Source organism: Telmatherina bonti (assembly GCF_933228915.1).
Source record: "Telmatherina bonti genome assembly, chromosome: 24".
NCBI classification, from domain to species: Eukaryota; Metazoa; Chordata; class Actinopteri; order Atheriniformes; family Telmatherinidae; genus Telmatherina; species Telmatherina bonti.
This window is the reverse complement of record NC_136633.1, coordinates 27,218,696-27,228,390: the sequence shown is the minus strand read 5'-3', so window position 1 is coordinate 27,228,390 and position 9,695 is coordinate 27,218,696.

Genomic DNA, 9,695 nt, shown 5'->3' with positions numbered 1-9,695 from the left:
CTTAAACAGCTACTTAGCTAGCTACTTATTTAAATAGCTAGCTAGTTGTGTATTTTCTTTTATCTGATCGTCTGGCATGTTAAACTAAACTAATTAAATGTGCATTTGGAATTTGCATTGACGAAGCACCAAACTACCTACTTAGCTATCTACTTAGCAAGCTATTATCCAGCTACTTATCCAGCTACTTAGCTAGCTACTTAGTTAGATATTAGCCTGCTATTATTCAGCTACTTAGCCAGCTATTAGTCAGCTACTTAGTTAGCTACTTAGTTAGCTATTAGCCAGCTACTTGACTAGGTACTTAGCCAGCTACTTGGCTAGCTACTTAGCCAGCTAATTAGCTTGATAAATTTATTATTTGCATAGTAATGATCAGAAACTGTTATGAAGACATGAATTCCAGAATTTGTGATCTTGTGAGAAGTTGAATGGACAAACTGACAGCAGTGAGTTCATTAAGCATCGGGGACTTTGGCATTTCTCCAGCTGCTAGCTTGGTTTATATGTTTTAGGTTTTTGTATGCGCAGTCCTCCCAGTTTGGTTCTGGGTAAACTGGTGTGAACAGGGTTCACCAGAAAGCACAGAGGTTCTGAGACTCCACAACCAGAACTTGGGTTTCCAGTGGTTTGCATCAGCGTGTGCGACGTGTCGCTGCAGCGCTGCCTGCAGGCCTAGTGGTGGTACTACAGCATCTTACTGCATCTGTGTGGATGTACAACTTTCTGGAAAATTTTGGATACAAACTTTTCAGAGACAAAAGCAGTTTTATGTCTGTGTGGAAGTCAGCAGGAAACTGGATCCTGTGATGTCAGACTCTACAGGGTCTGTTTGTATCCATAAGTTGGAAGTTGTGTTTAGAACATGAAGTAATCATAGGGTTAGTTTTTGTTTGTTTTATTTTTGTTAAATTGTGTTTAAATGAGCCTTTTTCTCTTGTAAAACATTCATTGTGTTTTCAGAGACTTTAATCACCCTGCTTTGATGCTTTTTTTTCATCGAATGTTTGATGTTTTAACTTTCTGCAGCGTGACGTGAACAGGAAACATGCAGATTTTCTATATTTATACTAAACATGAACAGTGTGAATGTGATGTTATGTCAGACCTGCAATCTGTTCAGAAAGTAGCAATAAAACAGAATTATATGAACTTAAAAATCGCTGACTGGATGTTTCTGGACTCTTCAGGTCAGACTCAGCAGGTTTTTATAAGGACATCCTGTCCTCTGATTGGCCAGCAGCAGCCGGTTTCAGAGCTGAAGCTTTTTCTGATAACATGATGAGATGAATTATAAACTTGTGTAAAAATAATAAACTGACTATTTTATAAACCTGAGCCGGCTGTTAGCTGCACACCGAGGTGAAAATAGGAACCATTTTCTAATGACAGCTAAACAAGATTCAGCTCTTCCTCGCTTGAGGAACATGTTTACTGCATGTTATTCTCTACATGGATGCATTTCTGTGTCATACACACTCTATGACCACAAATCTGATTCCTGCATCTCAGACGTGTGGCGTCGGAGATCAGAACTCGAACCAAACAGCTGATTCCTCCATGTAGCCTCATAGAAAATTACATGAATGAATTATTACATGAATGTATTAATGTACATCAAAATCCCTCCTCATATGTTCTCCTTCTCAGCCAAACATAATCCTCACACACACACACACACACACACACACACACACCACACACACACACACACACACACACACACACACACACACACACAGCGTGATGTGCTTAATTAAAGCAGATAATTATTCTATGAGAGGACAGGGCACCTTGACAGACGTCCTCTGCTTCTCCATGACTCACACGTCTTCCGGAAACGGCTTCAAACCAACGCTGGAGGTTTTCTGCTAACAACCTGCAGAACCGGCCTGAACCTGCAGAACCGGCCTGAACCTGCAGGACCGACCTGAACCTGCAGGACCGGCCTGAACCAGCAGGACCGGCCTGAACCAGCAGGACCGGCCTGAACCTGCAGAACCGGCCTGAACCAGCAGGACCGGCCTGAACCAGTAGGACCTGCCAGAACCAGCAGGACCGGCCTGAACCAGCAGAACCAGCCTGAACCAGCAGGAGAGGCCTGAACCAGCAGAACCAGCCTGAACCCGCAGGACTGGCCTCAATCCAGCAGGACTGGCCTGAACCTGCAGAACTGACTTGAACCAGCCTGAACCCACAGAACTGGCCTGAACCAGCAGGACTGGCCTGAACCCGCAGGACTGGTGTGAACCTGCAGGACCAGCCTGGACCAGCAGAACCAGCCTGAACCTGCAGGTCGGGGCTGAATTCATGTGTGTTTCCATTTGCCTGTTTCTAATTCATGTATTGATCACACACACGTTAGAGGCTAAAGCAATGAGGAAGGACTGACAGAACGATTCCAGAGGTCTCGATGACTCAGGTTGTTGCTAAGAGACGGATTTCTTCTTCTTCTGCTGAAACTGCTGCGTAAATGGTTTCACTTATTCTGACTGATGAGGTTGTTGGTTCGAATCCAGAAGCAGAAATCCTACAGCAGAGAATCAACCGGGAGGAGATGTATCTCCACACACACACACACACACACACATAAAGTCTTTCCTCACCCCGTCCCATCTCAGTTGGGCAGGGTGGGGGCCTGTGGAGGCGGACATCCTGGGAGGCTCCTCTCCAGTATCTTAGCTGTTCCTAGGACTGCACCCTTCTGGACGGAGATGTCTGATGTTTCACCAGGTATCTGTTGGAGCCACTTCTCCAGTGTGGGGGACACGGCCCCCAGTGCTCCCATCGCTATGGGTACTACTGTTGCTTTCACCCTCCAGGCCTTCTCCAGGTCTTCCTTTAGGCCTTGGTACTTCTCTAGTTTCTCCTTTTTCCTGATATTTCCATAATTGGGGATGGATCCATCTATCACTATGGCTTTCCTCTGCTGCTTATCCATGATCACCATGTCCAGCCCTCTCTAGCCATTGGTAGGATTGTTCATATCTGCACCTTCAGCGAACTGTCGATGGTACGTCCTATACAGGCCCTTTTCCTCCCATGATGGTTCCTCCATCTGCTTTTCCTTCCATTGTCTGAGACATTCACTAAGTGCTTCATCCCTCGGTGCCCTCTTCCTGAGGTATTCATGGAGCTTAGATGTTTCATCTTGGATAGTGGCCCTGATGCTCACTCTGCGCTTAGCGTGGAGCCGCTGGACAGTGGACTTGGATTGGAACCCTCCATGCATGGTGAACTAGAACGTCTTTACCTGTTGATGCGTGAACTGAGCTGTGGTTTCTACTGAAAGTAAAGTTTTCTCTCAGGAGGAGATAACATTTACATTTTATTCATATGTTGATTCTGACCATAGACTGTATATAAAAGATGGGTGGAGCCTCCGTGACGTCACCCGTAGGTTTCTGAAGAGCTGAATTGAAGCTCGGTGGGTGGTTCCTACCATCACCATCTTGGCAGGGGCATGCGTGTCGTCTCACCCGGAAAATACAAATATGGGCAAAGAGGTGGAGCTGAGAGGGGGGCTGTGAGCGTCATGGTGGATGATTGACATCGAGCGAACTCCAAGCTTTCTGTAGCTAAGAGCTAACCGAGCTAACCCGGAGATAACAGGAGCTAACCAGCTAACGGAGGTAAGCGGGCTAAAGCTAAGTCATGTTGTTAACCGGCTAAAAACCGCGGTTGATCTACGTTCTTCTGACTTGAAGCGGGAGATCGGGTACCTGTCAATCAAAAGGACACGCCCCTAAATATGCTGAAATTCGAGATTAAAACGGGCGAGTTAGAAAAAAATTCACTCCTCCTACAGTTGTCATGAAGGTAAACCTGACCTATTAAACCTAAAATGGATTTTTGAACCAGGCTGTAAACATGTTTATTTCTGCTGTAAACACGTTTATTTCTGCTGTAAACATGTTTATTTCTGCTGTAAACATGTTTATTCCTGCTGTAAACATGTTTATTCCTGGTGTAAACACGTTTATTTCTGCTGTGAAGTCGGTCTTTTTAACATGGGAGTCTATGAGGATTTGCTCTGTTTTGCAGCACCTAGTGGATGAAGGGGGAACTGCAGTTTGACACCCCTGCCGTACAGGCTTCACTTTTACCCACCGAAGGTTGCCGCTTGAGGACTACGACTTCCAGCCTCTGTATCATTCATTTAGACGGGTTTCATCAGAAAAAACCAGTTTGCTTTCTGGGAAATGCTGCTGTGGGTAAGCTTTCAATGTGTCCCTGCTCCAACACACCTGATACAAATGAAATGGATGCAACAGCTCCTCATTCATTTGAATCAGGTGCGCTGTAGCAGGAATACATGGAAATACGGCAGGATCTTTGCCCTCGAGGGGGCGGACAACCCTCCAGATATAAAAAAGGCGTGTCCTCGCTATGCTGACATAGAAGCCACGCATAAAGGTGCGTATGTACATAGATGTACACCTGCACACGTACATGTTGTCTGACATAGAGTCACTAGTTTGAGACTTTTACAGGAGAAAATCTGGCTTCAGCTGGACGTTTTGTGCTTCTGAGGGTGTCAAAGTAAAAGCGAACTTTAACCTTACCTGTTTGTCTGACTGCCCACTCTCCGTACCTGATCACCTCCCAGACCTCGCACCCCAACACCTGTAGTTTCTGGTGTTTTTATCTGGAGTTTTCAGATAAAAGGAGCATGTTGCTTTGTTACAGATGGATTTATGATGGAAACCTGTAGACGTCTCCTTAAGGACGAAGAGGTTTTACCTGTGAAGGTGGACCTTCCAGGTGACGATGACACGCTTCTGTCGCTGATGTCACTGGGAGCTGTGTTTGCTCCAACCGTCTGGAGCCTCGTTACTGTCTCCGGTCAGCTTGTTGGGCTTCCGGTGGGAGATCTGAAACACCTGCGGGAGAACCTGACGGAGGTCTTCTCTCTGCAAACCCGCCATGTTTAAGTGTTTGCTGCCACCTGGTGGTAGAAACGTCACATTACAGCTGTCTGACCTGAGTAACCTCAGCAGACTGACAGGTAAGATACACACCATCCTCTTCATCAGTACCATCCTCTTCATCAGTACCGTTATCTTCATCAGGACCGTCCTCTTCATCAGGACCATCCTCTTCATCGGTAAAATCCTCTTCATCAGTACCGTCATCTTCATCAGGACCATCCTCTTCATCAGGACCATCCTCTTCATCGGTAAAATCCTCTTCATCAGTACCGTCATCTTCATCAGGACCGTCCTCTTCATCAGGACCATCCTCTTCATCAGTACCGTACTCTTCATCAGGACCGTCCTCTTCATCAGGACCATCCTCTTCATCGGTAAAATCCTCTTCATCAGTACCGTCATCTTCATCAGGACCATCCTCTTCATCAGTACAATCCTCTTCATCGGTAAAATCCTCTTCATCAGTACCGTCATCTTCATCAGGACCATCCTCTTCATCAGTACCGTCCTCTTCATCAGTACAATCCTCTTCATCGGTAAAATCCTCTTCATCAGTACCATCCTCTTCATCAGTACCGTTATCTTCATCAGGACCGTCCTCTTCATCAGTACCATCCTCTTCATCAGTACCGTTATCTTCATCAGGACCGTCCTCTTCATCAGGACCATCCTCTTCATCGGTAAAATCCTCTTCATCAGTACCGTCATCTTCATCAGGACCATCCTCTTCATCAGTACAATCCTCTTCATCGGTAAAATCCTCTTCATCAGTACCGTCATCTTCATCAGGACCATCCTCTTCATCAGTACCGTCCTCTTCATCAGTACAATCCTCTTCATCGGTAAAATCCTCTTCATCAGTACCATCCTCTTCATCAGTACCATCCTCTTCATCAGAACCGTCCTCTTCATCGGTAACATCCTCTTCATCAGTACCGTTATCTTCATCAGAACCGTCCTCTTCATCTGTACCATCCTCTTCATCAGTACCGTTATCTTCATCAGGACCGTCCTCTTCATCAGTACCATCCTCTTCATCAGTACCATCCTCTTCATCAGTACCGTTATCTTCATCAGTACCATCCTCTTCATCAGTACCGTTATCTTCATCAGAACCGTCCTCTTCATCGGTGAAATCCTCTTCATCAGTACCATCCTCTTCATCAGTACCGTTATCTTCATCAGAACCGTCCTCTTCATCGGTAACATCCTCTTCATCAGTACCGTTATCTTCATCAGAACCGTCCTCTTCATCGGTACCATCCTCTTCATCAGTACCGTTATCTTCATCAGGACCGTCCTCTTCATCAGTACCATCCTCTTCATCAGTACCGTTATCTTCATCAGGACCGTCCTCTTCATCAGGACCATCCTCTTCATCGGTAAAATCCTCTTCATCAGTACCGTCATCTTCATCAGGACCATCCTCTTCATCAGTACAATCCTCTTCATCGGTAAAATCCTCTTCATCAGTACCGTCATCTTCATCAGGACCATCCTCTTCATCAGTACCGTCCTCTTCATCAGTACAATCCTCTTCATCGGTAAAATCCTCTTCATCAGTACCATCCTCTTCATCAGTACCATCCTCTTCATCAGAACCGTCCTCTTCATCGGTAACATCCTCTTCATCAGTACCGTTATCTTCATCAGAACCGTCCTCTTCATCGGTACCATCCTCTTCATCAGTACCGTTATCTTCATCAGGACCGTCCTCTTCATCAGTACCATCCTCTTCATCAGTACCATCCTCTTCATCAGTACCGTTATCTTCATCAGAACCGTCCTCTTCATCGGTACCATCCTCTTCATCAGTACCGTTATCTTCATCAGGACCGTCCTCTTCATCAGTACCATCCTCTTCATCAGTACCGTCCTCTTCATCAGAACCGTCCTCTTCATCGGTACCATCCTCTTCATCAGTACCGTTATCTTCATCAGAACCGTCCTCTTCATCAGTACCATCCTCTTCATCAGTACCATCCTCTTCATCAGAACCGTCCTCTTCAGCGGTACCATCCTCTTCATCAGTACCGTTATCTTCATCAGGACCGTCCTCTTCATCAGTACCGTTATGTTCATCAGGACCGTCCTCTTCATCAGGACCATCCTCTTCATCAGTACCGTTATCTTCATCAGAACCGTCCTCTTCATCGGTACCATCCTCTTCATCAGTACCATCCTCTTCATCAGGACCATCCTCTTCATCAGTACCTTCCTCTTCATCAGGACCGTCCTCTTCATCAGTACCATCCTCTTCATCAGTCACTTCCTCTTCATCAGTACCTTCGTATTAATCAGTACCATCCTCTTCATCAGGACCTTCCTCTTCATCAGGACCATCCTCTTCATCAGTACCATCCTCTTCATCAGTAATGTCCTCTTCATCAGTACCGTTATCTTCATCAGTACCATCCTCTTCATCAGGACCGTCCTCTTCATCAGGACCATCCTCTTCATCAGTACCGTTATCTTCATCAGAACCATCCTCTTCATCGGTACCATCCTCTTCATCAGTACCGTTATCTTCATCAGTACCGTCCTCTTCATCAGGACCATCCTCTTCATCAGTACCTTCCTCTTCATCAGGACCGTCCTCTTCATCAGTACCATCCTCTTCATCAGTCACTTCCTCTTCATCAGTACCTTCGTATTAATCAGTACCATCCTCTTCATCAGGACCTTCCTCTTCATCAGGACCATCCTCTTCATCAGTACCATCCTCTTCATCAGGACCGTCCTCTTCATCAGTACCATCCTCTTCATCAGTACCATCCTCTTCATCAGGACCGTCCTCATCATCAGTACCATCCTCTTCATCAGTACCGTCCTCTTCATCAGTACCATCCTCTTCATCAGTACCATCCTCTTCATCAGTAATGTCCCCTTCATCAGTACCATCCTCTTCATCAGTACCATCTTCTTCATCAGTACCGTCCTCTTCATCAGGACCATCCTCTTCATCAGTACCTTCCTCTTCATCAGGACCGTCCTCTTCATCAGTACCATCCTCTTCATCAGTACCATCCTCTTCATCAGTCACTTCCTCTTCATCAGTACCTTCGTATTAATCAGTACCATCCTCTTCATCAGGACCTTCCTCTTCATCAGGACCATCCTCTTCATCAGTACCATCCTCTTCATCAGGACCGTCCTCTTCATCAGTACCATCCTCTTCATCAGTACCATCCTCTTCATCAGGACCGTCCTCATCATCAGTACCATCCTCTTCATCAGTACCGTCCTCTTCATCAGTACCATCCTCTTCATCAGTACCATCCTCTTCATCAGTAATGTCCCCTTCATCAGTACCATCCTCTTCATCAGTACCATCTTCTTCATCAGAACCGTCCTCATCATCAGTACCATCCTCTTCATCAGTACCGTCCTCTTCATCAGTACCATCCTCTTCATCAGCACCATCCTCTTCATCAGAACCGTCCTCTTCATCAGTACCATCCTCTTCATCAGTACCATCCTCTTCATCAGTAATGTCCTCTTCATCAGTACCATCCTCTTCATCATGACCGTCGTCTTCATCAGTACCATCCTCTTCATCAGTACCATCCTCTTCATCAGGACCATCCTCTTCATCAGTACCTTCCTCTTCATCAGGACCGTCCTCTTCATCAGTACCTTCCTCTTCATCAGGACCGTCCTCTTCATCAGTACCATCCTCTTCATCAGTCACTTCCTCTTCATCAGTACCTTCGTATTAATCAGTACCATCCTCTTCATCAGTAATGTCCTCTTCATCAGTACCATCCTCTTCATCATGACTGTCGTCTTCATCAGGACCATCCTCTTCATCAGTACCGTTCTCTTCATCAGGACCATCCTCTTCATCAGTATCATCCTCTTCATCAGGACCATCCTCTTCATCAGGACCGTCCTCTTCATCAGTACCATCCTCTTCATCAGTACCGTCCTCTTCATCAGTACCATCCTCTTCATCAGGACCATCCTCTTCATCAGTACCATCCTCTTCATCAGGACCTTCCTCTTCATCAGGACCGTCCTCTTCATTAGTACCATCCTCTTCATCAGTACCATCCTCTTCATCAGGACCATCCTCTTCATCAGGACCGTCCTCTTCATCAGGACCGTCCTCTTCATCAGTACCATCCTCTTCATCAGTACCATCCTCTTCATCAGTACCGTTATCTTCATCAGTACCATCCTCTTCATCAGTACCGTTATCTTCATCAGAACCGTCCTCTTCATCGGTGAAATCCTCTTCATCAGTACCATCCTCTTCATCAGTACCGTTATCTTCATCAGGACCGTCCTCTTCATCAGTACCATCCTCTTCATCAGTACCATCCTCTTCATCAGTACCGTTATCTTCATCAGTACCATCCTCTTCATCAGTACCGTTATCTTCATCAGAACCGTCCTCTTCATCGGTGAAATCCTCTTCATCAGTACCATCCTCTTCATCAGTACCGTTATCTTCATCAGAACCGTCCTCTTCATCGGTAACATCCTCTTCATCAGTACCGTTATCTTCATCAGAACCGTCCTCTTCATCGGTACCATCCTCTTCATCAGTACCGTTATCTTCATCAGGACCGTCCTCTTCATCAGTACCATCCTCTTCATCAGTACCGTTATCTTCATCAGGACCGTCCTCTTCATCAGGACCATCCTCTTCATCGGTAAAATCCTCTTCATCAGTACCGTCATCTTCATCAGGACCATCCTCTTCATCAGTACAATCCTCTTCATCGGTAAAATCCTCTTCATCAGTACCGTCATCTTCAT